This window comes from Schistocerca gregaria, chromosome 10, assembly GCF_023897955.1.
Source record: "Schistocerca gregaria isolate iqSchGreg1 chromosome 10, iqSchGreg1.2, whole genome shotgun sequence".
NCBI classification, from domain to species: Eukaryota; Metazoa; Arthropoda; class Insecta; order Orthoptera; family Acrididae; genus Schistocerca; species Schistocerca gregaria.
In genome coordinates, this window is record NC_064929.1 from 60,139,187 (window position 1) to 60,164,451 (window position 25,265).

General features: G+C 49.4%; 7 non-coding genes across 7 annotated transcripts; all 7 read right to left on the reverse strand.

The window, feature by feature from the left end:
• Positions 1-3,461: 3,461 nt before the first annotated feature.
• Trnaa-cgc (transfer RNA alanine (anticodon CGC)) lies at positions 3,462-3,534 on the reverse strand. The gene has a single exon. It is a non-coding gene; the product is annotated as a tRNA-Ala (tRNA).
• A 7,856-nt stretch (positions 3,535-11,390) lies between these two features.
• Positions 11,391-11,463, reverse strand: Trnaa-cgc (transfer RNA alanine (anticodon CGC)). The gene has a single exon. It is a non-coding gene; the product is annotated as a tRNA-Ala (tRNA).
• A 7,876-nt stretch (positions 11,464-19,339) lies between these two features.
• Positions 19,340-19,412, reverse strand: Trnaa-cgc (transfer RNA alanine (anticodon CGC)). Its single transcript has one exon. It is a non-coding gene; the product is annotated as a tRNA-Ala (tRNA).
• A 1,518-nt stretch (positions 19,413-20,930) lies between these two features.
• On the reverse strand, positions 20,931-21,003 carry Trnaa-cgc (transfer RNA alanine (anticodon CGC)). The gene has a single exon. It is a non-coding gene; the product is annotated as a tRNA-Ala (tRNA).
• A 1,517-nt stretch (positions 21,004-22,520) lies between these two features.
• Positions 22,521-22,593, reverse strand: Trnaa-cgc (transfer RNA alanine (anticodon CGC)). Its single transcript has one exon. It is a non-coding gene; the product is annotated as a tRNA-Ala (tRNA).
• Positions 22,594-23,609: 1,016 nt separating this feature from the next.
• Positions 23,610-23,683, reverse strand: Trnat-agu (transfer RNA threonine (anticodon AGU)). Its single transcript has one exon. It is a non-coding gene; the product is annotated as a tRNA-Thr (tRNA).
• A 427-nt stretch (positions 23,684-24,110) lies between these two features.
• Trnaa-cgc (transfer RNA alanine (anticodon CGC)) lies at positions 24,111-24,183 on the reverse strand. The gene has a single exon. It is a non-coding gene; the product is annotated as a tRNA-Ala (tRNA).
• Between the last annotated feature and the right edge of the window lie 1,082 nt (positions 24,184-25,265).

The following is a 25,265-nucleotide window of genomic DNA, read 5'->3' on the forward strand; positions in this document are numbered from 1 at the left end:
TCGTAGTTGGCCACACTGAAAGTGGCACGTATAACGTCGAAAATAGAGTTCGGACACCGCTCTGAGTAAGACGAACGTGTTGTCCACCCTCTAGACTTCAATGAGGTTAAGCCGTGATACCTAAGACAGATCTGCACTCGATGACACCTCGATTACAGCCGGTCCCCACACTTACATCTTGCTCTCCTTACGTCAGTATACATCATATCAGTTTGTGACGCTGGCTTTGCAACATCTTGCGTGCCTTTAGGTTCGCCGCGACCAACACTTACAATGCACTGACCACAAAAAATTGGGGCGCCGCGGCTTGAACCCTGCACCTTTCTCATGCGAAGCGAACGCTGTACCATCTGAGCTACGCCCCAGGCACGACGAAACTGCGCTATTCCCCATTCTTTGCGACTCTGATGCGCACGGACACGATGGTTGGTTGGTTTGTAGCGGTGAAGGGAGCAGAGTACAAAGGCGCGGACACGTTCATATACACAAAAGTTCCAAGTAGTTTCGATGCTCTGGTATTACAAATGCAAATTCCGTCTGTTTTTAACGTCTTAAATTGAAAGAGCCGTCACAAATTGCTCCGTTTTCACTCCTTGTCGACAATCATACAGCACCTGAGGTAACAAACACATCTCGAGCCCCATTGTGCACTCCATTATTCATGCCAACTCAGTGCCTCGCTCTTTACTACTGTGTACTAATCTTGTCGTCCAACTGCAAAACACTGGGCCACAACAAGTTTCCGCGTCTCCATTGCACTGCGCATACTACAAAACGCTCCCCAAACTTGGCACTCACCCACGCAGCCGACTTTTCCGACTTTCCACGACGCTCACGCTAGTGACAGCATTATTTATAGTTCGACGTCGCGCCAAAGCGAATGAGCACATTTCGCCTACGGCTTAGGCCGCCCTCCTAGAGTGGCTGCTCGGTGTCTGCAGGCAGCGAGGGTCTGCTAGCTTCCTGTGTTCGCACCTATGTCACCTGTGCTTGCTTGTCAGAGACAGACTATCGCAAAACATACAACTCACTCCATGAATTGATTGCTACGGCATCTGTTATCAGCAGTCACAACTAGCAACACCAGTAGCAGCCGACTGCACGCAAAGAATAGGAATGTGCAGTGGGATTTACGTGAACTCGGCGCAAGGCAGATCTTTCCGACATAGGCTTGAGAATCTTACGGGAACACTTGTACTGTTTCTAAATAAAGTGGTGGCGTGGGAGGAGGGTGCTTCCCGCGCACTAATAACAGCACGCTTGCCTATTGTGGATGCTAATCATTCGCTTGTATCTTCCTAGACACATCTGCAGGCTGAGAATTATTCCACTTGCATGGCAAGGTGCGCATGTAGGTGTGTTAAAAATTATGGAGGCACTGGGTATTGATCCCAGTACCTCTCGCATACTAAGCGAGCGCTCTACCATCTGAGCTACGCCCGCCACCCCGAAGACTAATGGTGCTACATACAGCCATATAGACGACACAGACCCTTGCACTCCCATTAATCAGCAGACAAACACTACTCTCTATGTATCCGTTAGGGTGTCTTTCAGGTTTCGTGCATTCTGTATCGAATCGTAGTTGGCCACACTGAAAGTGGCACGTATAACGTCGAAAATAGAGTTCGGACACCGCTCTGAGTAAGACGAACGTGTTGTCCACCCTCTAGACTTCAATGAGGTTAAGCCGTGATACCTAAGACAGATCTGCACTCGATGACACCTCGATTACAGCCGGTCCCCACACTTACATCTTGCTCTCCTTACGTCAGTATACATCATATCAGTTTGTGACGCTGGCTTTGCAACATTTTGCGTGCCTTTAGGTTCGCCGCGACCAACACTTACAATGCACTGACCACAAAAAATTGGGGCGCCGCGGCTTGAACCCTGCACCTTTCTCATGCGAAGCGAACGCTCTACCATCTCAGCTACGCCCCAGGCACGACGAAACTGCGCTATTCCCCATTCTTTGCGACTCTGATGCGCACGGACACGATGGTTGGTTGGTTTGTAGCGGTGAAGGGAGCAGAGTACAAAGGCGCGGACACGTTCATATACACAAAAGTTCCAAGTAGTTTCGATGCTCTGGTATTACAAATGCAAATTCCGTCTGTTTTTAACGTCTTAAATTGAAAGAGCCGTCACAAATTGCTCCGTTTTCACTCCTTGTCGACAATCATACAGCACCTGAGGTAACAAACACATCTCGAGCCCCATTGTGCACTCCATTATTCATGCCAACTCAGTGCCTCGCTCTTTACTACTGTGTACTAATCTTGTCGTCCAACTGCAAAACACTGGGCCACAACAAGGTTCCGCGTCTCCTATGCACTGCGCATACTACAAAACGCTCCCCAAACTTGGCACTCACCCACGCAGCCGACTTTTCCGACTTTCCACGACGCTCACGCAACGCTCACGCTAGTGACAGCATTATTTATAGTTCGACGTCGCGCCAAAGCGAATGAGCACATTTCGCCTACGGCTTAGGCAGCCCTCCTAGTGTGGCTGCTCGGTGTCTGCAGGCAGCGAGGGTCTGCTAGCTTCCTGTGTTCGCACCTATGTCACCTGTGCTTGCTTGTCAGAGACAGACTATCGCAAAACATACAACTCAATCCATGAATTGATTGCTACGGCATCTGTTATCAGCAGTCACAACTAGCAACACCAGTAGCAGCCGACTGCACGCAAAGAATAGGAATGTGCAGTGGGATTTACGTGAACTCGGCGCAAGGCAGATCTTTCCGACATAGGCTTGAGAATCTTACGGGAACACTTGTACTGTTTCTAAATAAAATGGTGGCGTGGGAGGAGGGTGCTTCCCGCGCACTAATAACAGCACGCTTGCCTATTGTGGATGCTAATCATTCGCTTGTATCTTCCTAGACACATCTGCAGGCTGAGAATTATTCCACTTGCATGGCAAGGTGCGCATGTAGGTGTGTTAAAAATTCTGGAGGCACTGGGTATTGATCCCAGTACCTCTCGCATACTAAGCGAGCGCTCTACCATCTGAGCTACGCCCGCCCCCCCGAAGACTAATGGTGCTACATACAGCCATATAGACGACACAGACCCTTGCACTCCCATTAATCAGCAGACAAACACTACTCTCTATGTATCCGTTAGGGTGTCTTTCAGGTTTCGTGCATTCTGTATCGAATCGTAGTTGGCCACACTGAAAGTGGCACGTATAACGTCGAAAATAGAGTTCGGACACCGCTCTGAGTAAGACGAACGTGTTGTCCACCCTCTAGACTTCAATGAGGTTAAGCCGTGATACCTAAGACAGATCTGCACTCGATGACACCTCGATTACAGCCGGTCCCCACACTTACATCTTGCTCTCCTTACGTCAGTATACATCATATCAGTTTGTGACGCTGGCTTTGCAACATCTTGCGTGCCTTTAGGTTCGCCGCGACCAACACTTGCAATGCACTGACCACAAAAAATTGAGGCGCCGCGGCTTGAACCCTGCACCTTTCACATGCGAAGCGAACGCTCTACCAACTGAGCTACGCCCCAGACACGACGAAACTGCGCTATTCCCCATTCTTTGCGACTCTGATGCGCACGGACACGATGGTTGGTTGGTTTGTAGCGGTGAAGGGAGCAGAGTACAAAGGCGCGGACACGTTCATATACACAAAAGTTCCAAGTAGTTTCGATGCTCTGGTATTACAAATGCAAATTCCGTCTGTTTTTAACGTCTTAAATTGAAAGAGCCGTCACAAATTGCTCCGTTTTCACTCCTTGTCGACAATCATACAGCACCTGAGGTAACAAACACATCTCGAGCCCCATTGTGCACTCCATTATTCATGCCAACTCAGTGCCTCGCTCTTTACTACTGTGTACTAATCTTGTCGTCCAACTGCAAAACACTGGGCCACAACAAGTTTCCGAGTCTCCATTGCACTGCGCATACTACAAAACGCTCCCCAAACTTGGCACTCACCCACGCAGCCGACTTTTCCGACTTTCCACGACGCTCACGCTAGTGACAGCATTATTTATAGTTCGACGTCGCGCCAAAGCGAATGAGCACATTTCGCCTACGGCTTAGGCCGCCCTCCTAGAGTGGCTGCTCGGTGTCTGCAGGCAGCGAGGGTCTGCTAGCTTCCTGTGTTCGCACCTATGTCACCTGTGCTTGCTTGTCAGAGACAGACTATCGCAAAACATACAACTCACTCCATGAATTGATTGCTACGGCATCTGTTATCAGCAGTCACAACTAGCAACACCAGTAGCAGCCGACTGCACGCAAAGAATAGGAATGTGCAGTGGGATTTACGTGAACTCGGCGCAAGGCAGATCTTTCCGACATAGGCTTGAGAATCTTACGGGAACACTTGTACTGTTTCTAAATAAAGTGGTGGCGTGGGAGGAGGGTGCTTCCCGCGCACTAATAACAGCACGCTTGCCTATTGTGGATGCTAATCATTCGCTTGTATCTTCCTAGACACATCTGCAGGCTGAGAATTATTCCACTTGCATGGCAAGGTGCGCATGTAGGTGTGTTAAAAATTCTGGAGGCACTGGGTATTGATCCCAGTACCTCTCGCATACTAAGCGAGCGCTCTACCATCTGAGCTACGCCCGCCACCCCGAAGACTAATGGTGCTACATACAGCCATATAGACGACACAGACCCTTGCACTCCCATTAATCAGCAGACAAACACTACTCTCTATGTATCCGTTAGGGTGTCTTTCAGGTTTCGTGCATTCTGTATCGAATCGTAGTTGGCCACACTGAAAGTGGCACGTATAACGTCGAAAATAGAGTTCGGACACCGCTCTGAGTAAGACGAACGTGTTGTCCACCCTCTAGACTTCAATGAGGTTAAGCCGTGATACCTAAGACAGATCTGCACTCGATGACACCTCGATTACAGCCGGTCCCCACACTTACATCTTGCTCTCCTTACGTCAGTATACATCATATCAGTTTGTGACGCTGGCTTTGCAACATCTTGCGTGCCTTTAGGTTCGCCGCGACCAACACTTACAATGCACTGACCACAAAAAATTGGGGCGCCGCGGCTTGAACCCTGCACCTTTCTCATGCGAAGCGAACGCTCTACCATCTCAGCTACGCCCCAGGCACGACGAAACTGCGCTATTCCCCATTCTTTGCGACTCTGATGCGCACGGACACGATGGTTGGTTGGTTTGTAGCGGTGAAGGGAGCAGAGTACAAAGGCGCGGACACGTTCATATACACAAAAGTTCCAAGTAGTTTCGATGCTCTGGTATTACAAATGCAAATTCCGTCTGTTTTTAACGTCTTAAATTGAAAGAGCCGTCACAAATTGCTCCGTTTTCACTCCTTGTCGACAATCATACAGCACCTGAGGTAACAAACACATCTCGAGCCCCATTGTGCACTCCATTATTCATGCCAACTCAGTGCCTCGCTCTTTACTACTGTGTACTAATCTTGTCGTCCAACTGCAAAACACTGGGCCACAACAAGTTTCCGAGTCTCCGTTGCACTGCGCATACTACAAAACGCTCCCCAAACTTGGCACTCACCCACGCAGCCGACTTTTCCGACTTTCCACGACGCTCACGCTAGTGACAGCATTATTTATAGTTCGACGTCGCGCCAAAGCGAATGAGCACATTTCGCCTACGGCTTAGGCCGCCCTCCTAGAGTGGCTGCTCGGTGTCTGCAGGCAGCGAGGGTCTGCTAGCTTCCTGTGTTCGCACCTATGTCACCTGTGCTTGCTTGTCAGAGACAGACTATCGCAAAACATACAACTCACTCCATGAATTGATTGCTACGGCATCTGTTATCAGCAGTCACAACTAGCAACACCAGTAGCAGCCGACTGCACGCAAAGAATAGGAATGTGCAGTGGGATTTACGTGAACTCGGCGCAAGGCAGATCTTTCCGACATAGGCTTGAGAATCTTACGGGAACACTTGTACTGTTTCTAAATAAAGTGGTGGCGTGGGAGGAGGGTGCTTCCCGCGCACTAATAACAGCACGCTTGCCTATTGTGGATGGTAATCATTCGCTTGTATCTTCCTAGACACATCTGCAGGCTGAGAATTATTCCACTTGCATGGCAAGGTGCGCATGTAGGTGTGTTAAAAATTCTGGAGGCACTGGGTATTGATCCCAGTACCTCTCGCATACTAAGCGAGCGCTCTACCATCTGAGCTACGCCCGCCACCCCGAAGACTAATGGTGCTACATACAGCCATATAGACGACACAGACCCTTGCACTCCCATTAATCAGCAGACAAACACTACTCTCTATGTATCCGTTAGGGTGTCTTTCAGGTTTCGTGCATTCTGTATCGAATCGTAGTTGGCCACACTGAAAGTGGCACGTATAACGTCGAAAATAGAGTTCGGACACCGCTCTGAGTAAGACGAACGTGTTGTCCACCCTCTAGACTTCAATGAGGTTAAGCCGTGATACCTAAGACAGATCTGCACTCGATGACACCTCGATTACAGCCGGTCCCCACACTTACATCTTGCTCTCCTTACGTCAGTATACATCATATCAGTTTGTGACGCTGGCTTTGCAACATCTTGCGTGCCTTTAGGTTCGCCGCGACCAACACTTACAATGCACTGACCACAAAAAATTGAGGCGCCGCGGCTTGAACCCTGCACCTTTCACATGCGAAGCGAACGCTTTACCAACTGAGCTACGCCCCAGACACGACGAAACTGCGCTATTCCCCATTCTTTGCGACTCTGATGCGCACGGACACGATGGTTGGTTGGTTTGTAGCGGTGAAGGGAGCAGAGTACAAAGGCGCGGACACGTTCATATACACAAAAGTTCCAAGTAGTTTCGATGCTCTGGTATTACAAATGCAAATTCCGTCTGTTTTTAACGTCTTAAATTGAAAGAGCCGTCACAAATTGCTCCGTTTTCACTCCTTGTCGACAATCATACAGCACCTGAGGTAACAAACACATCTCGAGCCCCATTGTGCACTCCATTATTCATGCCAACTCAGTGCCCCGCTCTTTACTACTGTGTACTAATCTTGTCGTCCAACTGCAAAACACTGGGCCACAACAAGTTTCCGCGTCTCCATTGCACTGCGCATACTACAAAACGCTCCCCAATCTTGGCACTCACCCACGCAGCCGACTTTTCCGACCTTCCACGACGCTCACGCAACGCTCACGCTAGTGACAGCATTATTTATAGTTCGACGTCGCGCCAAAGTGAATGAGCACATTTCGCCTACGGCTTAGGCCGCCCTCCTAGAGTGGCTGCTCGGTGTCTGCAGGCAGCGACGGTCTGCTAGCTTCCTGTGTTCGCACCTATGTCACCTGTGCTTGCTTGTCAGAGACAGACTATCGCAAAACATACAACTCACTCCATGAATTGATTGCTACGGCATCTGTTATCAGCAGTCACAACTAGCAACACCAGTAGCAGCCGACTGCACGCAAAGAATAGGAATGTGCAGTGGGATTTACGTGAACTCGGCGCAAGGCAGATCTTTCCGACATAGGCTTGAGAATCTTACGGGAACACTTGTACTGTTTCTAAATAAAGTGGTGGCGTGGGAGGAGGGTGCTTCCCGCGCACTAATAACAGCACGCTTGCCTATTGTGGATGCTAATCATTCGCTTGTATCTTCCTAGACACATCTGCAGGCTGAGAATTATTCCACTTGCATGGCAAGGTGCGCATGTAGGTGTGTTAAAAATTCTGGAGGCACTGGGTATTGATCCCAGTACCTCTCGCATACTAAGCGAGCGCTCTACCATCTGAGCTACGCCCGCCACCCCGAAGACTAATGGTGCTACATACAGCCATATAGACGACACAGACCCTTGCACTCCCATTAATCAGCAGACAAACACTACTCTCTATGTATCCGTTAGGGTGTCTTTCAGGTTTCGTGCATTCTGTATCGAATCGTAGTTGGCCACACTGAAAGTGGCACGTATAACGTCGAAAATAGAGTTCGGACACCGCTCTGAGTAAGACGAACGTGTTGTCCACCCTCTAGACTTCAATGAGGTTAAGCCGTGATACCTAAGACAGATCTGCACTCGATGACACCTCGATTACAGCCGGTCCCCACACTTACATCTTGCTCTCCTTACGTCAGTATACATCATATCAGTTTGTGACGCTGGCTTTGCAACATCTTGCGTGCCTTTAGGTTCGCCGCGACCAACACTTACAATGCACTGACCACAAAAAATTGGGGCGCCGCGGCTTGAACCCTGCACCTTTCTCATGCGAAGCGAACGCTCTACCATCTCAGCTACGCCCCAGGCACGACGAAACTGCGCTATTCCCCATTCTTTGCGACTCTGATGCGCACGGACACGATGGTTGGTTGGTTTGTAGCGGTGAAGGGAGCAGAGTACAAAGGCGCGGACACGTTCATATACACAAAAGTTCCAAGTAGTTTCGATGCTCTGGTATTACAAATGCAAATTCCGTCTGTTTTTAACGTCTTAAATTGAAAGAGCCGTCACAAATTGCTCCGTTTTCACTCCTTGTCGACAATCATACAGCACCTGAGGTAACAAACACATCTCGAGCCCCATTGTGCACTCCATTATTCATGCCAACTCAGTGCCCCGCTCTTTACTACTGTGTACTAATCTTGTCGTCCAACTGCAAAACACTGGGCCACAACAAGTTTCCGCGTCTCCATTGCACTGCGCATACTACAAAACGCTCCCCAATCTTGGCACTCACCCACGCAGCCGACTTTTCCGACCTTCCACGACGCTCAAGCAACGCTCACGCTAGTGACAGCATTATTTATAGTTCGACGTCGCGCCAAAGTGAATGAGCACATTTCGCCTACGGCTTAGGCCGCCCTCCTAGAGTGGCTGCTCGGTGTCTGCAGGCAGCGACGGTCTGCTAGCTTCCTGTGTTCGCACCTATGTCACCTGTGCTTGCTTGTCAGAGACAGACTATCGCAAAACATACAACTCACTCCATGAATTGATTGCTACGGCATCTGTTATCAGCAGTCACAACTAGCAACACCAGTAGCAGCCGACTGCACGCAAAGAATAGGAATGTGCAGTGGGATTTACGTGAACTCGGCGCAAGGCAGATCTTTCCGACATAGGCTTGAGAATCTTACGGGAACACTTGTACTGTTTCTAAATAAAGTGGTGGCGTGGGAGGAGGGTGCTTCCCGCGCACTAATAACAGCACGCTTGCCTATTGTGGATGCTAATCATTCGCTTGTATCTTCCTAGACACATCTGCAGGCTGAGAATTATTCCACTTGCATGGCAAGGTGCGCATGTAGGTGTGTTAAAAATTCTGGAGGCACTGGGTATTGATCCCAGTACCTCTCGCATACTAAGCGAGCGCTCTACCATCTGAGCTACGCCCGCCCCCCCGAAGACTAATGGTGCTACATACAGCCATATAGACGACACAGACCCTTGCACTCCCATTAATCAGCAGACAAACACTACTCTCTATGTATCCGTTAGGGTGTCTTTCAGGTTTCGTGCATTCTGTATCGAATCGTAGTTGGCCACACTGAAAGTGGCACGTATAACGTCGAAAATAGAGTTCGGACACCGCTCTGAGTAAGACGAACGTGTTGTCCACCCTCTAGACTTCAATGAGGTTAAGCCGTGATACCTAAGACAGATCTGCACTCGATGACACCTCGATTACAGCCGGTCCCCACACTTACATCTTGCTCTCCTTACGTCAGTATACATCATATCAGTTTGTGACGCTGGCTTTGCAACATCTTGCGTGCCTTTAGGTTCGCCGCGACCAACACTTACAATGCACTGACCACAAAAAATTGGGGCGCCGCGGCTTGAACCCTGCACCTTTCTCATGCGAAGCGAACGCTCTACCATCTCAGCTACACCCCAGGCACGACGAAACTGCGCTATTCCCCATTCTTTGCGACTCTGATGCGCACGGACACGATGGTTGGTTGGTTTGTAGCGGTGAAGGGAGCAGAGTACAAAGGCGCGGACACGTTCATATACACAAAAGTTCCAAGTAGTTTCGATGCTCTGGTATTACAAATGCAAATTCCGTCTGTTTTTAACGTCTTAAATTGAAAGAGCCGTCACAAATTGCTCCGTTTTCACTCCTTGTCGACAATCATACAGCACCTGAGGTAACAAACACATCTCGAGCCCCATTGTGCACTCCATTATTCATGCCAACTCAGTGCCTCGCTCTTTACTACTGTGTACTAATCTTGTCGTCCAACTGCAAAACACTGGGCCACAACAAGGTTCCGCGTCTCCTATGCACTGCGCATACTACAAAACGCTCCCCAAACTTGGCACTCACCCACGCAGCCGACTTTTCCGACTTTCCACGACGCTCACGCAACGCTCACGCTAGTGACAGCATTATTTATAGTTCGACGTCGCGCCAAAGCGAATGAGCACATTTCGCCTACGGCTTAGGCAGCCCTCCTAGTGTGGCTGCTCGGTGTCTGCAGGCAGCGAGGGTCTGCTAGCTTCCTGTGTTCGCACCTATGTCACCTGTGCTTGCTTGTCAGAGACAGACTATCGCAAAACATACAACTCAATCCATGAATTGATTGCTACGGCATCTGTTATCAGCAGTCACAACTAGCAACACCAGTAGCAGCCGACTGCACGCAAAGAATAGGAATGTGCAGTGGGATTTACGTGAACTCGGCGCAAGGCAGATCTTTCCGACATAGGCTTGAGAATCTTACGGGAACACTTGTACTGTTTCTAAATAAAGTGGTGGCGTGGGAGGAGGGTGCTTTCCGCGCACTAATAACAGCACGCTTGCCTATTGTGGATGCTAATCATTCGCTTGTATCTTCCTAGACACATCTGCAGGCTGAGAATTATTCCACTTGCATGGCAAGGTGCGCATGTAGGTGTGTTAAAAATTCTGGAGGCACTGGGTATTGATCCCAGTACCTCTCGCATACTAAGCGAGCGCTCTACCATCTGAGCTACGCCCGCCCCCCCCGAAGACTAATGGTGCTACATACAGCCATATAGACGACACAGACCCTTGCACTCCCATTAATCAGCAGACAAACACTACTCTCTATGTATCCGTTAGGGTGACTTTCAGGTTTCGTGCATTCTGTATCGAATCGTAGTTGGCCACACTGAAAGTGGCACGTATAACGTCGAAAATAGAGTTCGGACACCGCTCTGAGTAAGACGAACGTGTTGTCCACCCTCTAGACTTCAATGAGGTTAAGCCGTGATACCTAAGACAGATCTGCACTCGATGACACCTCGATTACAGCCGGTCCCCACACTTACATCTTGCTCTCCTTACGTCAGTATACATCATATCAGTTTGTGACGCTGGCTTTGCAACATCTTGCGTGCCTTTAGGTTCGCCGCGACCAACACTTACAATGCACTGACCACAAAAAATTGAGGCGCCGCGGCTTGAACCCTGCACCTTTCACATGCGAAGCGAACGCTCTACCAACTGAGCTACGCCCCAGACACGACGAAACTGCGCTATTCCCCATTCTTTGCGACTCTGATGCGCACGGACACGATGGTTGGTTGGTTTGTAGCGGTGAAGGGAGCAGAGTACAAAGGCGCGGACACGTTCATATACACAAAAGTTCCAAGTAGTTTCGATGCTCTGGTATTACAAATGCAAATTCCGTCTGTTTTTAACGTCTTAAATTGAAAGAGCCGTCACAAATTGCTCCGTTTTCACTCCTTGTCGACAATCATACAGCACCTGAGGTAACAAACACATCTCGAGCCCCATTGTGCACTCCATTATTCATGCCAACTCAGTGCCTCGCTCTTTACTACTGTGTACTAATCTTGTCGTCCAACTGCAAAACACTGGGCCACAACAAAGTTCCGCGTCTCCATTGCACTGCGCATACTACAAAACGCTCCCCAAACTTGGCACTCACCCACGCAGCCGACTTTTCCGACTTTCCACGACGCTCACGCAACGCTCACGCTAGTGACAGCATTATTTATAGTTCGACGTCGCGCCAAAGCGAATGAGCACATTTCGCCTACGGCTTAGGCAGCCCTCCTAGTGTGGCTGCTCGGTGTCTGCAGGCAGCGAGGGTCTGCTAGCTTCCTGTGTTCGCACCTATGTCACCTGTGCTTGCTTGTCAGAGACAGACTATCGCAAAACATACAACTCAATCCATGAATTGATTGCTACGGCATCTGTTATCAGCAGTCACAACTAGCAACACCAGTAGCAGCCGACTGCACGCAAAGAATAGGAATGTGCAGTGGGATTTACGTGAACTCGGCGCAAGGCAGATCTTTCCGACATAGGCTTGAGAATCTTACGGGAACACTTGTACTGTTTCTAAATAAAGTGGTGGCGTGGGAGAAGGGTGCTTCCCGCGCACTAATAACAGCACGCTTGCCTATTGTGGATGCTAATCATTCGCCTGTATCTTCCTAGACACATCTGCAGGCTGAGAATTATTCCACTTGCATGGCAAGGTGCGCATGTAGGTGTGTTAAAAATTCTGGAGGCACTGGGTATTGATCCCAGTACCTCTCGCATACTAAGCGAGCGCTCTACCATCTGAGCTACGCCCGCCCCCCCCGAAGACTAATGGTGCTACATACAGCCATATAGACGACACAGACCCTTGCACTCCCATTAATCAGCAGACAAACACTACTCTCTATGTATCCGTTAGGGTGTCTTTCAGGTTTCGTGCATTCTGTATCGAATCGTAGTTGGCCACACTGAAAGTGGCACGTATAACGTCGAAAATAGAGTTCGGACACCGCTCTGAGTAAGACGAACGTGTTGTCCACCCTCTAGACTTCAATGAGGTTAAGCCGTGATACCTAAGACAGATCTGCACTCGATGACACCTCGATTACAGCCGGTCCCCACACTTACATCTTGCTCTCCTTACGTCAGTATACATCATATCAGTTTGTGACGCTGGCTTTGCAACATCTTGCGTGCCTTTAGGTTCGCCGCGACCAACACTTACAATGCACTGACCACAAAAAATTGAGGCGCCGCGGCTTGAACCCTGCACCTTTCACATGCGAAGCGAACGCTTTACCAACTGAGCTACGCCCCAGACACGACGAAACTGCGCTATTCCCCATTCTTTGCGACTCTGATGCGCACGGACACGATGGTTGGTTGGTTTGTAGCGGTGAAGGGAGCAGAGTACAAAGGCGCGGACACGTTCATATACACAAAAGTTCCAAGTAGTTTCGATGCTCTGGTATTACAAATGCAAATTCCGTCTGTTTTTAACGTCTTAAATTGAAAGAGCCGTCACAAATTGCTCCGTTTTCACTCCTTGTCGACAATCATACAGCACCTGAGGTAACAAACACATCTCGAGCCCCATTGTGCACTCCATTATTCATGCCAACTCAGTGCCCCGCTCTTTACTACTGTGTACTAATCTTGTCGTCCAACTGCAAAACACTGGGCCACAACAAGTTTCCGCGTCTCCATTGCACTGCGCATACTACAAAACGCTCCCCAATCTTGGCACTCACCCACGCAGCCGACTTTTCCGACCTTCCACGACGCTCAAGCAACGCTCACGCTAGTGACAGCATTATTTATAGTTCGACGTCGCGCCAAAGTGAATGAGCACATTTCGCCTACGGCTTAGGCCGCCCTCCTAGAGTGGCTGCTCGGTGTCTGCAGGCAGCGACGGTCTGCTAGCTTCCTGTGTTCGCACCTATGTCACCTGTGCTTGCTTGTCAGAGACAGTATCGCAAAACATACAACTCACTCCATGAATTGATTGCTACGGCATCTGTTATCAGCAGTCACAACTAGCAACACCAGTAGCAGCCGACTGCACGCAAAGAATAGGAATGTGCAGTGGGATTTACGTGAACTCGGCGCAAGGCAGATCTTTCCGACATAGGCTTGAGAATCTTACGGGAACACTTGTACTGTTTCTAAATAAAGTGGTGGCGTGGGAGGAGGGTGCTTCCCGCGCACTAATAACAGCACGCTTGCCTATTGTGGATGCTAATCATTCGCTTGTATCTTCCTAGACACATCTGCAGGCTGAGAATTATTCCACTTGCATGGCAAGGTGCGCATGTAGGTGTGTTAAAAATTCTGGAGGCACTGGGTATTGATCCCAGTACCTCTCGCATACTAAGCGAGCGCTCTACCATCTGAGCTACGCCCGCCCCCCCGAAGACTAATGGTGCTACATACAGCCATATAGACGACACAGACCCTTGCACTCCCATTAATCAGCAGACAAACACTACTCTCTATGTATCCGTTAGGGTGTCTTTCAGGTTTCGTGCATTCTGTATCGAATCGTAGTTGGCCACACTGAAAGTGGCACGTATAACGTCGAAAATAGAGTTCGGACACCGCTCTGAGTAAGACGAACGTGTTGTCCACCCTCTAGACTTCAATGAGGTTAAGCCGTGATACCTAAGACAGATCTGCACTCGATGACACCTCGATTACAGCCGGTCCCCACACTTACATCTTGCTCTCCTTACGTCAGTATACATCATATCAGTTTGTGACGCTGGCTTTGCAACATCTTGCGTGCCTTTAGGTTCGCCGCGACCAACACTTACAATGCACTGACCACAAAAAATTGGGGCGCCGCGGCTTGAACCCTGCACCTTTCTCATGCGAAGCGAACGCTCTACCATCTCAGCTACACCCCAGGCACGACGAAACTGCGCTATTCCCCATTCTTTGCGACTCTGATGCGCACGGACACGATGGTTGGTTGGTTTGTAGCGGTGAAGGGAGCAGAGTACAAAGGCGCGGACACGTTCATATACACAAAAGTTCCAAGTAGTTTCGATGCTCTGGTATTACAAATGCAAATTCCGTCTGTTTTTAACGTCTTAAATTGAAAGAGCCGTCACAAATTGCTCCGTTTTCACTCCTTGTCGACAATCATACAGCACCTGAGGTAACAAACACATCTCGAGCCCCATTGTGCACTCCATTATTCATGCCAACTCAGTGCCTCGCTCTTTACTACTGTGTACTAATCTTGTCGTCCAACTGCAAAACACTGGGCCACAACAAGGTTCCGCGTCTCCTATGCACTGCGCATACTACAAAACGCTCCCCAAACTTGGCACTCACCCACGCAGCCGACTTTTCCGACTTTCCACGACGCTCACGCAACGCTCACGCTAGTGACAGCATTATTTATAGTTCGACGTCGCGCCAAAGCGAATGAGCACATTTCGCCTACGGCTTAGGCAGCCCTCCTAGTGTGGCTGCTCGGTGTCTGCAGGCAGCGAGGGTCTGCTAGCTTCCTGTGTTCGCACCTATGTCACCTGTGCTTGCTTGTCAGAGACAGACTATCGCAAAACATACAACTCAATCCATGAATTGATTGCTACGGCATCTGTTATCAGCAGTCACAACTAGCAACACCAGTAGCAGCCGACTGCACGCAAAGAATAGGAATGTGCAGTGGGATTTACGTGAACTCGGCGCAAGGCAGATCTTTCCGACATAGGCTTGAGAATCTTACGGGAACACTTGTACTGTTTCTAAATAAAGTGGTGGCGTGGGAGGAGGGTGCTTTCCGCGCACTAATAACAGCACGCTTGCCTATTGTGGATGCTAATCATTCGCTTGTATCTTCCTAGACACATCTGCAGGCTGAGAATTATTCCACTTGCATGGCAAGGTGCGCATGTAGGTGTGTTAAAAATTCTGGAGGCACTGGGTATTGATCCCAGTACCTCTCGCATACTAAGCGAGCGCTCTACCATCTGAGCTACGCCCGCCCCCCCCGAAGACTAATGGTGCTACATACAGCCATATAGACGACACAGACCCTTGCACTCCCATTAATCAGCAGACAAACACTACTCTCTATGTATCCGTTAGGGTGACTTTCAGGTTTCGTGCATTCTGTATCGAATCGTAGTTGGCCACACTGAAAGTGGCACGTATAACGTCGAAAATAGAGTTCGGACACCGCTCTGAGTAAGACGAACGTGTTGTCCACCCTCTAGACTTCAATGAGGTTAAGCCGTGATACCTAAGACAGATCTGCACTCGATGACACCTCGATTACAGCCGGTCCCCACACTTACATCTTGCTCTCCTTACGTCAGTATACATCATATCAGTTTGTGACGCTGGCTTTGCAACATCTTGCGTGCCTTTAGGTTCGCCGCGACCAACACTTACAATGCACTGACCACAAAAAATTGAGGCGCCGCGGCTTGAACCCTGCACCTTTCACATGCGAAGCGAACGCTTTACCAACTGAGCTACGCCCCAGACACGACGAAACTGCGCTATTCCCCATTCTTTGCGACTCTGATGCGCACGGACACGATGGTTGGTTGGTTTGTAGCGGTGAAGGGAGCAGAGTACAAAGGCGCGGACACGTTCATATACACAAAAGTTCCAAGTAGTTTCGATGCTCTGGTATTACAAATGCAAATTCCGTCTGTTTTTAACGTCTTAAATTGAAAGAGCCGTCACAAATTGCTCCGTTTTCACTCCTTGTCGACAATCATACAGCACCTGAGGTAACAAACACATCTCGAGCCCCATTGTGCACTCCATTATTCATGCCAACTCAGTGCCCCGCTCTTTACTACTGTGTACTAATCTTGTCGTCCAACTGCAAAACACTGGGCCACAACAAGTTTCCGCGTCTCCATTGCACTGCGCATACTACAAAACGCTCCCCAATCTTGGCACTCACCCACGCAGCCGACTTTTCCGACCTTCCACGACGCTCAAGCAACGCTCACGCTAGTGACAGCATTATTTATAGTTCGACGTCGCGCCAAAGTGAATGAGCACATTTCGCCTACGGCTTAGGCCGCCCTCCTAGAGTGGCTGCTCGGTGTCTGCAGGCAGCGACGGTCTGCTAGCTTCCTGTGTTCGCACCTATGTCACCTGTGCTTGCTTGTCAGAGACAGTATCGCAAAACATACAACTCACTCCATGAATTGATTGCTACGGCATCTGTTATCAGCAGTCACAACTAGCAACACCAGTAGCAGCCGACTGCACGCAAAGAATAGGAATGTGCAGTGGGATTTACGTGAACTCGGCGCAAGGCAGATCTTTCCGACATAGGCTTGAGAATCTTACGGGAACACTTGTACTGTTTCTAAATAAAGTGGTGGCGTGGGAGGAGGGTGCTTCCCGCGCACTAATAACAGCACGCTTGCCTATTGTGGATGCTAATCATTCGCTTGTATCTTCCTAGACACATCTGCAGGCTGAGAATTATTCCACTTGCATGGCAAGGTGCGCATGTAGGTGTGTTAAAAATTCTGGAGGCACTGGGTATTGATCCCAGTACCTCTCGCATACTAAGCGAGCGCTCTACCATCTGAGCTACGCCCGCCCCCCCGAAGACTAATGGTGCTACATACAGCCATATAGACGACACAGACCCTTGCACTCCCATTAATCAGCAGACAAACACTACTCTCTATGTATCCGTTAGGGTGTCTTTCAGGTTTCGTGCATTCTGTATCGAATCGTAGTTGGCCACACTGAAAGTGGCACGTATAACGTCGAAAATAGAGTTCGGACACCGCTCTGAGTAAGACGAACGTGTTGTCCACCCTCTAGACTTCAATGAGGTTAAGCCGTGATACCTAAGACAGATCTGCACTCGATGACACCTCGATTACAGCCGGTCCCCACACTTACATCTTGCTCTCCTTACGTCAGTATACATCATATCAGTTTGTGACGCTGGCTTTGCAACATCTTGCGTGCCTTTAGGTTCGCCGCGACCAACACTTACAATGCACTGACCACAAAAAATTGGGGCGCCGCGGCTTGAACCCTGCACCTTTCTCATGCGAAGCGAACGCTCTACCATCTCAGCTACACCCCAGGCACGACGAAACTGCGCTATTCCCCATTCTTTGCGACTCTGATGCGCACGGACACGATGGTTGGTTGGTTTGTAGCGGTGAAGGGAGCAGAGTACAAAGGCGCGGACACGTTCATATACACAAAAGTTCCAAGTAGTTTCGATGCTCTGGTATTACAAATGCAAATTCCGTCTGTTTTTAACGTCTTAAATTGAAAGAGCCGTCACAAATTGCTCCGTTTTCACTCCTTGTCGACAATCATACAGCACCTGAGGTAACAAACACATCTCGAGCCCCATTGTGCACTCCATTATTCATGCCAACTCAGTGCCTCGCTCTTTACTACTGTGTACTAATCTTGTCGTCCAACTGCAAAACACTGGGCCACAACAAGGTTCCGCGTCTCCTATGCACTGCGCATACTACAAAACGCTCCCCAAACTTGGCACTCACCCACGCAGCCGACTTTTCCGACTTTCCACGACGCTCACGCAACGCTCACGCTAGTGACAGCATTATTTATAGTTCGACGTCGCGCCAAAGCGAATGAGCACATTTCGCCTACGGCTTAGGCAGCCCTCCTAGTGTGGCTGCTCGGTGTCTGCAGGCAGCGAGGGTCTGCTAGCTTCCTGTGTTCGCACCTATGTCACCTGTGCTTGCTTGTCAGAGACAGACTATCGCAAAACATACAACTCAATCCATGAATTGATTGCTACGGCATCTGTTATCAGCAGTCACAACTAGCAACACCAGTAGCAGCCGACTGCACGCAAAGAATAGGAATGTGCAGTGGGATTTACGTGAACTCGGCGCAAGGCAGATCTTTCCGACATAGGCTTGAGAATCTTACGGGAACACTTGTACTGTTTCTAAATAAAGTGGTGGCGTGGGAGGAGGGTGCTTTCCGCGCACTAATAACAGCACGCTTGCCTATTGTGGATGCTAATCATTCGCTTGTATCTTCCTAGACACATCTGCAGGCTGAGAATTATTCCACTTGCATGGCAAGGTGCGCATGTAGGTGTGTTAAAAATTCTGGAGGCACTGGGTATTGATCCCAGTACCTCTCGCATACTAAGCGAGCGCTCTACCATCTGAGCTACGCCCGCCCCCCCCGAAGACTAATGGTGCTACATACAGCCATATAGACGACACAGACCCTTGCACTCCCATTAATCAGCAGACAAACACTACTCTCTATGTATCCGTTAGGGTGACTTTCAGGTTTCGTGCATTCTGTATCGAATCGTAGTTGGCCACACTGAAAGTGGCACGTATAACGTCGAAAATAGAGTTCGGACACCGCTCTGAGTAAGACGAACGTGTTGTCCACCCTCTAGACTTCAATGAGGTTAAGCCGTGATACCTAAGACAGATCTGCACTCGATGACACCTCGATTACAGCCGGTCCCCACACTTACATCTTGCTCTCCTTACGTCAGTATACATCATATCAGTTTGTGACGCTGGCTTTGCAACATCTTGCGTGCCTTTAGGTTCGCCGCGACCAACACTTACAATGCACTGACCACAAAAAATTGAGGCGCCGCGGCTTGAACCCTGCACCTTTCACATGCGAAGCGAACGCTCTACCAACTGAGCTACGCCCCAGACACGACGAAACTGCGCTATTCCCCATTCTTTGCGACTCTGATGCGCACGGACACGATGGTTGGTTGGTTTGTAGCGGTGAAGGGAGCAGAGTACAAAGGCGCGGACACGTTCATATACACAAAAGTTCCAAGTAGTTTCGATGCTCTGGTATTACAAATGCAAATTCCGTCTGTTTTTAACGTCTTAAATTGAAAGAGCCGTCACAAATTGCTCCGTTTTCACTCCTTGTCGACAATCATACAGCACCTGAGGTAACAAACACATCTCGAGCCCCATTGTGCACTCCATTATTCATGCCAACTCAGTGCCCCGCTCTTTACTACTGTGTACTAATCTTGTCGTCCAACTGCAAAACACTGGGCCACAACAAAGTTCCGCGTCTCCATTGCACTGCGCATACTACAAAACGCTCCCCAAACTTGGCACTCACCCACGCAGCCGACTTTTCCGACTTTCCACGACGCTCACGCAACGCTCACGCTAGTGACAGCATTATTTATAGTTCGACGTCGCGCCAAAGCGAATGAGCACATTTCGCCTACGGCTTAGGCAGCCCTCCTAGTGTGGCTGCTCGGTGTCTGCAGGCAGCGAGGGTCTGCTAGCTTCCTGTGTTCGCACCTATGTCACCTGTGCTTGCTTGTCAGAGACAGACTATCGCAAAACATACAACTCAATCCATGAATTGATTGCTACGGCATCTGTTATCAGCAGTCACAACTAGCAACACCAGTAGCAGCCGACTGCACGCAAAGAATAGGAATGTGCAGTGGGATTTACGTGAACTCGGCGCAAGGCAGATCTTTCCGACATAGGCTTGAGAATCTTACGGGAACACTTGTACTGTTTCTAAATAAAGTGGTGGCGTGGGAGAAGGGTGCTTCCCGCGCACTAATAACAGCACGCTTGCCTATTGTGGATGCTAATCATTCGCCTGTATCTTCCTAGACACATCTGCAGGCTGAGAATTATTCCACTTGCATGGCAAGGTGCGCATGTAGGTGTGTTAAAAATTCTGGAGGCACTGGGTATTGATCCCAGTACCTCTCGCATACTAAGCGAGCGCTCTACCATCTGAGCTACGCCCGCCCCCCCCGAAGACTAATGGTGCTACATACAGCCATATAGACGACACAGACCCTTGCACTCCCATTAATCAGCAGACAAACACTACTCTCTATGTATCCGTTAGGGTGTCTTTCAGGTTTCGTGCATTCTGTATCGAATCGTAGTTGGCCACACTGAAAGTGGCACGTATAACGTCGAAAATAGAGTTCGGACACCGCTCTGAGTAAGACGAACGTGTTGTCCACCCTCTAGACTTCAATGAGGTTAAGCCGTGATACCTAAGACAGATCTGCACTCGATGACACCTCGATTACAGCCGGTCCCCACACTTACATCTTGCTCTCCTTACGTCAGTATACATCATATCAGTTTGTGACGCTGGCTTTGCAACATCTTGCGTGCCTTTAGGTTCGCCGCGACCAACACTTACAATGCACTGACCACAAAAAATTGAGGCGCCGCGGCTTGAACCCTGCACCTTTCACATGCGAAGCGAACGCTCTACCAACTGAGCTACGCCCCAGACACGACGAAACTGCGCTATTCCCCATTCTTTGCGACTCTGATGCGCACGGACACGATGGTTGGTTGGTTTGTAGCGGTGAAGGGAGCAGAGTACAAAGGCGCGGACACGTTCATATACACAAAAGTTCCAAGTAGTTTCGATGCTCTGGTATTACAAATGCAAATTCCGTCTGTTTTTAACGTCTTAAATTGAAAGAGCCGTCACAAATTGCTCCGTTTTCACTCCTTGTCGACAATCATACAGCACCTGAGGTAACAAACACATCTCGAGCCCCATTGTGCACTCCATTATTCATGCCAACTCAGTGCCTCGCTCTTTACTACTGTGTACTAATCTTGTCGTCCAACTGCAAAACACTGGGCCACAACAAAGTTCCGCGTCTCCATTGCACTGCGCATACTACAAAACGCTCCCCAAACTTGGCACTCACCCACGCAGCCGACTTTTCCGACTTTCCACGACGCTCACGCAACGCTCACGCTAGTGACAGCATTATTTATAGTTCGACGTCGCGCCAAAGCGAATGAGCACATTTCGCCTACGGCTTAGGCAGCCCTCCTAGTGTGGCTGCTCGGTGTCTGCAGGCAGCGAGGGTCTGCTAGCTTCCTGTGTTCGCACCTATGTCACCTGTGCTTGCTTGTCAGAGACAGACTATCGCAAAACATACAACTCAATCCATGAATTGATTGCTACGGCATCTGTTATCAGCAGTCACAACTAGCAACACCAGTAGCAGCCGACTGCACGCAAAGAATAGGAATGTGCAGTGGGATTTACGTGAACTCGGCGCAAGGCAGATCTTTCCGACATAGGCTTGAGAATCTTACGGGAACACTTGTACTGTTTCTAAATAAAGTGGTGGCGTGGGAGGAGGGTGCTTCCCGCGCACTAATAACAGCACGCTTGCCTATTGTGGATGCTAATCATTCGCTTGTATCTTCCTAGACACATCTGCAGGCTGAGAATTATTCCACTTGCATGGCAAGGTGCGCATGTAGGTGTGTTAAAAATTCTGGAGGCACTGGGTATTGATCCCAGTACCTCTCGCATACTAAGCGAGCGCTATACCATCTGAGCTACGCCCGCCCCCCCGAAGACTAATGGTGCTACATACAGCCATATAGACGACACAGACCCTTGCACTCCCATTAATCAGCAGACAAACACTACTCTCTATGTATCCGTTAGGGTGTCTTTCAGGTTTCGTGCATTCTGTATCGAATCGTAGTTGGCCACACTGAAAGTGGCACGTATAACGTCGAAAATAGAGTTCGGACACCGCTCTGAGTAAGACGAACGTGTTGTCCACCCTCTAGACTTCAATGAGGTTAAGCCGTGATACCTAAGACTGATCTGCACTCGATGACACCTCGATTACAGCCGGTCCCCACACTTACATCTTGCTCTCCTTACGTCAGTATACATCATATCAGTTTGTGACGCTGGCTTTGCAACATCTTGCGTGCCTTTAGGTTCGCCGCGACCAACACTTACAATGCACTGACCACAAAAAATTGAGGCGCCGCGGCTTGAACCCTGCACCTTTCACATGCGAAGCGAACGCTCTACCAACTGAGCTACGCCCCAGACACGACGAAACTGCGCTATTCCCCATTCTTTGCGACTCTGATGCGCACGGACACGATGGTTGGTTGGTTTGTAGCGGTGAAGGGAGCAGAGTACAAAGGCGCGGACACGTTCATATACACAAAAGTTCCAAGTAGTTTCGATGCTCTGGTATTACAAATGCAAATTCCGTCTGTTTTTAACGTCTTAAATTGAAAGAGCCGTCACAAATTGCTCCGTTTTCACTCCTTGTCGACAATCATACAGCACCTGAGGTAACAAACACATCTCGAGCCCCATTGTGCACTCCATTATTCATGCCAACTCAGTGCCTCGCTCTTTACTACTGTGTACTAATCTTGTCGTCCAACTGCAAAACACTGGGCCACAACAAAGTTCCGCGTCTCCATTGCACTGCGCATACTACAAAACGCTCCCCAAACTTGGCACTCACCCACGCAGCCGACTTTTCCGACTTTCCACGACGCTCACGCAACGCTCACGCTAGTGACAGCATTATTTATAGTTCGACGTCGCGCCAAAGCGAATGAGCACATTTCGCCTACGGCTTAGGCAGCCCTCCTAGTGTGGCTGCTCGGTGTCTGCAGGCAGCGAGGGTCTGCTAGCTTCCTGTGTTCGCACCTATGTCACCTGTGCTTGCTTGTCAGAGACAGACTATCGCAAAACATACAACTCACTCCATGAATTGATTGCTACGGCATCTGTTATCAGCAGTCACAACTAGCAACACCAGTAGCAGCCGACTGCACGCAAAGAATAGGAATGTGCAGTGGGATTTACGTGAACTCGGCGCAAGGCAGATCTTTCCGACATAGGCTTGAGAATCTTACGGGAACACTTGTACTGTTTCTAAATAAAGTGGTGGCGTGGGAGGAGGGTGCTTCCCGCGCACTAATAACAGCACGCTTGCCTATTGTGGATGCTAATCATTCGCTTGTATCTTCCTAGACACATCTGCAGGCTGAGAATTATTCCACTTGCATGGCAAGGTGCGCATGTAGGTGTGTTAAAAATTCTGGAGGCACTGGGAATTGATCCCAGTACCTCTCGCATACTAAGCGAGCGCTCTACCATCTGAGCTACGCCCGCCACCCCGAAGACTAATGGTGCTACATACAGCCATATAGACGACACAGACCCTTGCACTCCCATTAATCAGCAGACAAACACTACTCTCTATGTATCCGTTAGGGTGTCTTTCAGGTTTCGTGCATTCTGTATCGAATCGTAGTTGGCCACACTGAAAGTGGCACGTATAACGTCGAAAATAGAGTTCGGACACCGCTCTGAGTAAGACGAACGTGTTGTCCACCCTCTAGACTTCAATGAGGTTAAGCCGTGATACCTAAGACAGATCTGCACTCGATGACACCTCGATTACAGCCGGTCCCCACACTTACATCTTGCTCTCCTTACGTCAGTATACATCATATCAGTTTGTGACGCTGGCTTTGCAACATCTTGCGTGCCTTTAGGTTCGCCGCGACCAACACTTACAATGCACTGACCACAAAAAATTGAGGCGCCGCGGCTTGAACCCTGCACCTTTCACATGCGAAGCGAACGCTCTACCAACTGAGCTACGCCCCAGACACGACGAAACTGCGCTATTCCCCATTCTTTGCGACTCTGATGCGCACGGACACGATGGTTGGTTGGTTTGTAGCGGTGAAGGGAGCAGAGTACAAAGGCGCGGACACGTTCATATACACAAAAGTTCCAAGTAGTTTCGATGCTCTGGTATTACAAATGCAAATTCCGTCTGTTTTTAACGTCTTAAATTGAAAGAGCCGTCACAAATTGCTCCGTTTTCACTCCTTGTCGACAATCATACAGCACCTGAGGTAACAAACACATCTCGAGCCCCATTGTGCACTCCATTATTCATGCCAACTCAGTGCCTCGCTCTTTACTACTGTGTACTAATCTTGTCGTCCAACTGCAAAACACTGGGCCACAACAAAGTTCCGCGTCTCCATTGCACTGCGCATACTACAAAACGCTCCCCAAACTTGGCACTCACCCACGCAGCCGACTTTTCCGACTTTCCACGACGCTCACGCAACGATCACGCTAGTGACAGCATTATTTATAGTTCGACGTCGCGCCAAAGCGAATGAGCACATTTCGCCTACGGCTTAGGCAGCCCTCCTAGTGTGGCTGCTCGGTGTCTGCAGGCAGCGAGGGTCAGCTAACTTCCTGTGTTCGCACCTATGTCACCTGTGCTTGCTTGTCAGAGACAGTATCGCAAAACATACAACTCAATCCATGAATTGATTGCTACGGCATCTGTTATCAGCAGTCACAACTAGCAACACCAGTAGCAGCCGACTGCACGCAAAGAATAGGAATGTGCAGTGGGATTTACGTGAACTCGGCGCAAGGCAGATCTTTCCGACATAGGCTTGAGAATCTTACGGGAACACTTGTACTGTTTCTAAATAAAGTGTAGGCGTGGGAGGAGGGTGCTTCCCGCGCACTAATAACAGCACGCTTGCCAATTGTGGATGCTAATCATTCGCTTGTATCTTCCTAGACACATCTGCAGGCTGAGAATTATTCCACTTGCATGGCAAGGTGCGCATGTAGGTGTGTTAAAAATTCTGGAGGCACTGGGTATTGATCCCAGTACCTCTCGCATACTAAGCGAGCGCTCTACCATCTGAGCTACG